Below are 7,868 nucleotides of genomic sequence, written 5' to 3'. Positions count from 1 at the left end.
CCCCCCCTCCCCCCCATGGCGGCATACAATCAAGTATACTATCTGCAAATACTTTCACATTAGGCATTAGTGAGGTTATAAAGAAGGATTATAACAGATGGAATGAAGAATGGGAAAGAGGAAACAAAACCAAACAAGAAAATGAAAAAGGGCAGGTAGTTTGCTTCAGTCTGGGTTCAATCTCAATTCTTTCTCTGGATGTAAACATCTCTCTCCATCATGCATCTTTTGGGGTTGACTTATGACTCTGGATTTCTGAGAAGAGTCCAATTTATCAAAGATGGTCATCACACATACATTGTGTCTATAATTGTGTACAAGTTCCTCCTGGCTCTACTCTTCTTACTCAGCATCAGGTCATATAAGCCTCTCCAGGTAAGTATGAAGTCCATCTGCTCCTTATTTCTTATTGCACAGTAGTATTCCATAATATGCATATACCACAACTTGTTCAGCCATTCCCCAATTGATGGGCACCCCCTTAATTTCCAATTCTTTGCTACCACAAAAAGAGCTGCTATAAATATTTTTGTACATATGAGTCTTTTCCCCACTTCTATGATCTCTTTGGGATACAACCCTGGAAGTGGTATTGCTGGGTCAAAGGGTATGAAATTATTTATACCTTTTGGGCAAAATTCCAGATTGCTTTCCAGAATGGTTGGATCAGTTCACAACTCCACCAGCAATGCATTAGTGTTACAATTTGTCCACATCCTCTCCAGCATTTGTCATTTTCCTATTTTGTCATCTTACCCAATCTGACTGGTGAGATGTGGTACCTGAGAGTTGTTTTGATTTGCAATTCTCTAATCAATAGTGATTTGGAGAATTTCTTCATGTGCTTATAGATACCTTTAATTTCTTCCTCTGTAAACTGCCTGTTCATATCCTTTGACCATTTATCAATTGGGGGATGACTTGTATTCTTATAGATTTGACTCAATTCTCTGTATATTTTAGAAATGAGTCCTTTGTCAGAGACACAGGTTGTAAAAATTCTTTCCCAATTTTCCACTTCCCTCTTAATCATGGTTACATTGGCTTTGTTTGTACAGAAGCTTTTCAATTTAATGTAATCAAAATTATCCATATTGCATTTTATGCAATATAAATCTTGTTTGGTCATAAAGTTTTCCCCTCTCCACCAATCTGACAGGTAAACTATTCCTTGCTTTCGCAGATTGCTTACAGAATCAGCCTTTATACCTAGATCATGCACCGATTTAGACTTGATTTTGGTATACAGTGTTAGATAATGGTCTATGCCCAGTTTCTGTCATACTATATTCCAGTTTTCCCTGCAGTTTTTGTCAAGTAGTGAGCTCTTATCCCATAAACTGGGGTCTTTGGGTTTATCAAACAGTAGATTACTATCATCATTGATTACTGAGTCTCGTGTACCCAATCTATTCCATTGATCCACTCCTCTATTCCTCAGCCAGTACCAAGTAGTTTTGAGGACTGCTGCCTTATAGTACAGATTAAAATCTGGTACAGCTAGTCCACCATCCCTAGCATTTCTTTTCATTAATTCCCTTGATATGCTGGACCTTTTGTTCTTCCAAATGAATTTGTTACTATTTTTTCTAGCTCTATAAAGTAGTTTTTTGGTAAACTGATTGGTATGGCACTAAATATATAATTTAATTTAGGTAATATTGTCATTTTTATTATATTAGCTCAACCCAGCCACAAGCAATTGATGTCTTTCCAATTAGTTAGATCTGATTTTATTTGTGTGAAAAATGTTTTGTAGTTGTGTTCATATAGGTCTTGGGTTTGTTTTGGCAGGTAGATGCCCAAATATTTTATAATGTCTACAGTAACTTTAAATGGGATTTCTCTTTCTATATCTTGCTGTTGAATTTCATTGGAAATATATAGCAATGCCAAAGATTTATGTGGGTTTATTTTATATCCTGCAGCTTTGCCAAATTTATTTATTGTCTCAAGTAGTTTTTTACTTGATTCTCTAGGATTCTCTAAGTATATCATCATATCATCTGCAAAGAGTGATATCTAGGTCTCTTCTTTGCCTAATTTTATTCCTTTGATTTCTTTTTCTTCTCTAATTGCTACTGCTAATATTTCTAGTACCAGATTGAATAAGAGGGGTGATTAGTGGACATCCTTGTTTCACCCCTGATCTTATTGGAAATGTTTCTAGCTTCTCCCCATTACATATAATACTTGGTGATGGCTTTAAATAGATGCTACCTATTATTTTAAGAAAGGCTCCATTTATTCCTATTCTTTCTAGTGTTTTTTTAACAGGAATGGATGTTGTATTTTGTCAAAAGGGACTGAGGTATTCTTAAAACCAGAGAATTTCAGGCACAGGGGACAACTTGTTTAAAAGTATACATACAGAAGGTGGAATGCAAGGGAAATGGCAAGTAGTTCAATTGGTTGGAGTATAGTGTGTGTATGAGGAAGGGAAGAGAGTAATCTGCAAAAACAGACTGGAATCAGATTTTGAAGATCTCTGAATTACAATCAGAAAAGAAGTTTTGTTTTCTGCTGGGGCAATAGAGGACCATTGAAACTTCTTGAGAATAGAAGTGGCATGTTCCAAATCATACTTTATCAATTTCAAGAAGGAGTTGGAGGAGAAGGATAATTTTAACGTAGGGAACTGGCACTGGACACCCTGCTTACACTATCAGGTAGGTATCTCTGCTCAGCATTCCTGATTCCTTCCTGTAGGCCAATTGATTAAAAGTGATGAAAGAAACAGGAAACTCCCAAAACTCCATGAAGTGTTCTGATCTCAAAAATCTGCTCTTCTCTGTGCTGAGCCTTCATGGCCCCCAAACCTTCACTTCACTGTGACAGCTGCCCATCGTCTATGGATCACTTATATCAGTATGGCTTGGAGCATACTCACATCCACATCCATACATACAGGGCTAAACCGGTTACTACTTATACTACTTAAATAAATTTGCATCATTGAGAGTTAGTGTCAAGTGAAAAGGACCTTGGCTTTAAAGTCAAGTAATGGAGTTGGAGTATCCCATCAATCACTCATTAGCCACATGACCTTGGGTAAATCCATTAAACCTTCTGAAATCCAGTTTCCTCATCTGTAAAATAGCGATGGGGATATTTGCTTACCTCACAAAGTATTGTGAAGAAATGCTATGTAGGGCAGCAAATAAGAAAATTATCCATAAGATGGTTAGCACAGTGGCTGGAACGTAAGGGTCTAATAAATGTTCATTGCCATTCCCCAAAATAACGGGTTATTATTATTATATTAAATTTCTTCTTTTCAGCTAAACCTTTAAAATGCTAACTTTGAAGGAATGAATAGTGATTCATGGGGATTAAAAAAAGTACTAAGCTAGTAGCTACATAGAAATATAAATGTGGAACCTTGTATGAATCTAATTTAATGCTTTTTTTAAAGAATTCTTTTTATTTTCATGTTGTTCCAGCAATATTTTAAAATAGAAAGCATATGAGGACAAATTAGATAACTTATGTGCAACATTTTAAGGCCCTATGAGGATATGTGCCCTATAAATTCAAGGTATTATTATGTTATTATTATAATCTCCTACTTATAATTGAAAATTAGATGCATACTGAATCTATTCTATCAATGTTTTATGCTGCTGGCTGCCATATTTCCAAGGTACCTGGATAAAGACATGCTGAGTTAAGAGCAGAAGTGTAGAGAGTTTCATCCCTTGTCTCTCTTCCCTGGGAGAGTGAATTACATTACAATTTCCCTGGTGTGTTAGAATGATTTAATTTATGAATTTCCACAGAAAGTATCATCTTTCCTCCACTGGTTTTAATGCGCATTTCATACTGTCATTCAAAAGTCAGTGACCTGTAGTTAGGCAATCAGGTTGGGTTTTTTTTTGATTAAGTCACTTGCTGATCTGGCAACCTTGGAAAGTCATGGGTACTGGAAACCACTCTTTCTAGAGGGCTAAAGCCTCAGGTGCAGTGACAATGGCAATCGTAAAACCAGTACCTTGGTTCATGGGGTGGAGGAGGGGAGAATGCTGAAGCTGTACAAGTTCCACTACAATGATTATTTCCCATTGGAAAATGTAGGATAATGATTTTACCCAGAGAGTGACAAAAAGGAGAACATGAATTATGGGAACACAGAATCACCACACTGGGAGGTACTTGTGTCTTTCAGTTCAACCCAGCAAGCCAGATATTCCCTAGGGTCCAAGTCACTTCCAGGTAGCAAGGCAGGTATTTCAGGAGGGACACTAAGTCTTCCAGTCCACCAAGATGATGCATTTACTGCTGTAAGGCACTAACAGGCCTCTATAATTGCCTGAAAGTACCTAATTTATTACCAGAGCTGTCTCCTCAGGAATAATAGGATCCCATGGGAGAGATCAACTCCCCTCCTCCAACATTACCCTAATTTAGACATAGAAGGGGACCGACATAGTTATCTTTCTATGCACATGTGGTATATGAACCAGGACCTCCTTCTGTATTCTTTGACCCTTCCAGGTTCATACCTTGGAGATACTCTCATTAAACATGCTAGGTAAGAGGGAATAATGTTACCTAATGCAAAAGTCTTCTTTAGGAATTATTGTTACAATGTACTACAGATGAATTGTGTTACTTTTAATGGATAAATCAAGTTCTATCAGAGAAAACATTTGCATGGCATGATGGAAAAGGCTCTGGACCAAGAGCCAGTAGTGGGGTTCTAGGACCATCTCTACTACTAAATAAATATGTAATATGGGCAAGTAACTTCAGTTGTCTGAATCCTCAATTTATTTATCTGCAAAAGGGGTATAATACTAATAATATTATAACTGCCAATAATGCAACAACTTATGGTTTTAAAGGCAATTTTATTCCTCAATGACTCTTCATAACTCTTGGGATTAGTTAAAGGTATCATTATACCATATATCCACACACATATGTATAGATACATAATTGTACACACACAGTTGCACACATATGTATGTATGAGTGTGCAAATATATGTGTATTTTTACTGTGTCTGTATACATACATATATAAATACATACATATACACATTTTATGGGAGATAAACAGAACAGATATTATTATCTCAGTGTGGAAACTAAGCCTCAGTTTTCTTATTCATCAGTTGCAAAGGTAGTAGTAGTAGTAGTAGTAGTAGTAGTAGTAGTAGTAGTAGTAGTAGTAGTGGTAGTAGTAGTAGTGTATCCCTATTTCTCCCCCTCCCAGAAAAGGTAGTGATTTCTAGTGTGTGTGTATTCACATACATACACACATATATACATATACACATATGTGTGTATTGTATATACATACCTCAGATGTGACACATCTCATTTTTTTGAAGGGAGAAAGAGAACAGAGTCTGAAAACTATAATCCAGTGGGTTTGATCTGAATTCTGCAGTAATTATAGAATTAATCTTTAAAGAGATGAATGTTGAACATCTTGCAAAGAAAGCAGGAACTACAAAGAGGCAGAGTAACTTTACCAAGAACAAGTCATTCCAGTACTCTCATTTCTTTCTTCTTTTGTGAGCTTATTAAACTAGTAAATGAGAGGAATGCTGTGCATGTGGTTTACCCAGATTTTTATCCAAAATTTTGATAAATCATCTCATATTATTCTTGTGAAGAAGATAAAGAGATCTGGACCATGTAATAATAGAGTCAGATGGAATCCAAGAGAGTTGTATGTCTAAATTCAAAGAACTGTTATTAATGGTTCAATGGCAACAGTCAGAGGTTTCTAGGGAATCAGTTTTTGATGCTGTGCTCTTTCATAATTTTTTATCATTGATTTAGATAAAAGTAGAGAGAAAACTTTAAATAGGGTAATCATAAGGGCCTAGAGTCTATGCCATGTGAGAAGAAGTCAAAGTATCTAGAACAATACAGAGATGTGCTAGTAAATGTTTAACAACTGGGTTCTAGGGAGTAGAGGTAGTGCAGGAAAATGTATTCACATATTCTTTTAAAGTTAATCTTCACTGTTTATACTTTTTCAGTCTAGACAATCAACAAAACAACAAATTGAGCCCCGATTTGTAGTAATTACTAATTTCTGAGGTATAAATGCTCATACTGATAATATGGATTATATGCTGGTTACTTTGATTGGGCTGACTTTACCTGCAGCAGAGTAGCCAACAACCTACATAATTATCTTCCCTCAGTTTCCTTGCAGTGAAATGGGCATTGAGGCACTATGAGTCATACAATGGCTACTTGGGAGGACTGGCAGAATAAATCATTATCATTCATTAATACCTTAGCTGAAATTGATTTGTACAATTAAACAAATAGCAAAAATATCAGTGTTTTCTCAGTTATCTATATAAACACCAACCTTGGAAAATTGTGAATCCTCAACTACTTTTTCTTTTTGACTCAACATGATTTTCTTCTCAACCCATGTGGCATTTTTATAGCTAACGTTTACAGAGCATTTTGGGGAGGATCCTAGGTTGAGAATTTCCCAACAACACAAATCATCTCACTTAAGCCTCACAACAACCCAGAGAGAGAGGTACAATAGGTGTTATTATCCCATTTTAAATATGAGGATAAGGAAATTGAGGCCAGGAGAGGTTAAATGATTTTCCCAAGGTCACATAATTACTGAGTCAGAAGCCAGAATTGAATTAATTTGAATTCATTTCTTGCTGGATCAAAGCAAAGAACTTGTTGACTGAAAGATGTATTTACTGTGCATAATACACCTGTTTAATATTAACATTACCAAATACAGCAAAGAAGAAAAGACAGGTGAGAAAAATCATCAAATACATTACAAAGACATACAACATTTCTTTCGAGTGTTGTCTTTCCCAGTTAGATTATAAGCCACTTGAGAGCAAGAATTGTCTTTTTTTATGTGTATTTGTATCCCCAGTGCTTAGCGTATACTAGTAGTTTAATAAATATTTATTGACTTACAGTTGGGATAATCCCTTTTGACATATTCCTTTCTAAATTGGAGCCATCAATAAAGAATGAACAGAGAACATTGGACTTGGAGTTGGGAAGACCCAATTTCAATTTTCACTTCTATCAGTCACTAGCTATAGGAGGCTAGTCAAATCACTAGACTGGTCTGAGCATATTTCTACAGCAGATTATGAAAGGGTTTCCTCAAAACAACCCTGTCATAGCAAATGCTATTGTTATTATCCCAGGTAGCAGAAACATAGGTGGAGCATAAAATTAGATGTCATCTAGGTCAATCTTCCCATTTAACAGATGAGAAAACTGAGATCCAGAGACATAAACTGACTTGCCAAAAGCTAGTCTGTATATGAGGAATCTGAGGTTCAGGGACATCAGAAGACTTTCTCCAAATCACCCAGTTAGTGATGGATGATGAAATGATAGCACTCAGACTCCAAGCCAGTTCTTTGGACTTCAAGTGCAGCAAACTCCTCCACTGTACTCTGCGGCCAACACTAATTTTTGAGATAAGAAAACTCAAGACCATCAAGAAAAAGAAGTTTGTCCAAAGTCATATGACAATATTCTTTGAAAAATAATAATAATCATTTTATAAATGACCTGCAATTGCTTCTAGGGCTCATTTGACTTCAATGTTATAAAATGACTGGCATAATCAAGGATAATAATAGGTCACTTAGTGCCTGACTAATAGGAAGCTATTTCCTCAGAGGAAGAGAATGAGCAAAGTCATTTACCATGACGATTCTGTTAAGTACTGTGGAGCTATCATAGGAGGGCCTAAGAATTCTGGGCATTAAACATATGGAAAGTTCCATCTTGTCTAGACTGATTTTTTCTGTCTCTCTGTATCTTTCTCTTTCCCCTCCCTCTCCCCAACTCACTTTCTCTCTCTCTCTCTCTCTCTCTCTCTCTCTCTCTCTCTCTCTC

General features: G+C 36.2%; 1 long non-coding RNA gene across 1 annotated transcript in view; it reads right to left on the bottom strand.

The window, feature by feature from the left end:
- Positions 1 to 7,868, bottom strand: part of LOC138155799 (uncharacterized) — a 49,281-nt gene that overhangs the window by 30,248 nt on the left and 11,165 nt on the right. The gene's annotated exons all lie outside the window — the stretch shown is intronic.

This window comes from Petaurus breviceps, unplaced genomic scaffold, assembly GCF_028583685.1.
Source record: "Petaurus breviceps papuanus isolate PSGF00001 unplaced genomic scaffold, PetGlider_PUasm1.0 98, whole genome shotgun sequence".
Classification (NCBI taxonomy): Eukaryota; Metazoa; Chordata; class Mammalia; order Diprotodontia; family Petauridae; genus Petaurus; species Petaurus breviceps.
This window is presented reverse-complemented; position numbering and strand designations above follow the sequence as displayed.